The sequence below is a fragment of the Sorex fumeus genome, unplaced genomic scaffold (genome assembly GCF_029834395.1).
Source record: "Sorex fumeus unplaced genomic scaffold, SorFum_2.1 ptg000007l, whole genome shotgun sequence".
NCBI classification, from domain to species: Eukaryota; Metazoa; Chordata; class Mammalia; order Eulipotyphla; family Soricidae; genus Sorex; species Sorex fumeus.
This window is the reverse complement of record NW_026606064.1, coordinates 11,559,915-11,560,901: the sequence shown is the minus strand read 5'-3', so window position 1 is coordinate 11,560,901 and position 987 is coordinate 11,559,915.

Below are 987 nucleotides of genomic sequence, written 5' to 3'. Positions count from 1 at the left end.
AGTTTAACTTTTCTCCAGGGTCATCATAACATGGAGAATTGGATGGAGATAATGAGTCAAGCTACTGAATGGAGAGTGACTCAGACAGTCACTCCATCGAGGTAGTGAAGAGTGCTTGGCTGATGGTATGGGGTTCAATAAGGATTTGTGGACATGAAAAAGAAGTTTTTTCTCTTTTGACAACAATGCTCAGTAGTGCTTGGGGATGGGGCAGGCAGAGGCAGGGGACTGAACCCAGGGCCTCAAAGGCTAGGCATGTGCTCTAGCCACCAACCCACATCTCCGGCACCATTAGAAGATTCTTCTTCTTTTTTTTTTTTATTAGTGGAACACCATGAGGTACAGTTGTAGATTTACAAATTTTTGTGCTTGGGTTTCGATTATACAATGATCAAGTACCCATCCCTCCACCAGTGCCCATTTTCCACCACCATGGATCCCAGTATCCCTCCCAAACCCATCCCCCCATCCCACCTTGCCTCTGTGGCAGGGCATTCCCTTTTGTTCTCTCTCTCCTTTTGGGTGTTGTGGTCTGCAAAAGAGGCATTGAGTGGCAAACATGTTCGGTCCATAGTCTACTTTCAACATGTATCTCCCCTCCTGGGAGGATCCTCCCAACACCCTTTATTTGGTGCTCCCTTCTCTATCTGAGCTGCCCTTTCCCCTAGAGTGCCCAGCTGGCCTCTAAGCCATGGAGTAATCCTCCTGGTACTGATCGTGGCTATAGGAGCTTCTTTCAGAAGATCTACGTAGGTGCCTCCTGTCTCCAGATCAGCAAGTGAGGATGGAGAGGGAGGCTCAGCTCCCGGGCTGACTTGGGTTGGTGGTGGCTGTGCTTGTGTCTGAGGCCTGCCCCAACCCCAGCAGCTGGCAGGGAGGGAGAAGCCCACCCAGGCCCCTCTTGCACTTCACATGCTGTGGCTTGTACACCCGTCTTACAAGGCGTGAGAATGTGGACAAGCTGCCATTGCAGTTAGGGGCAGCTAA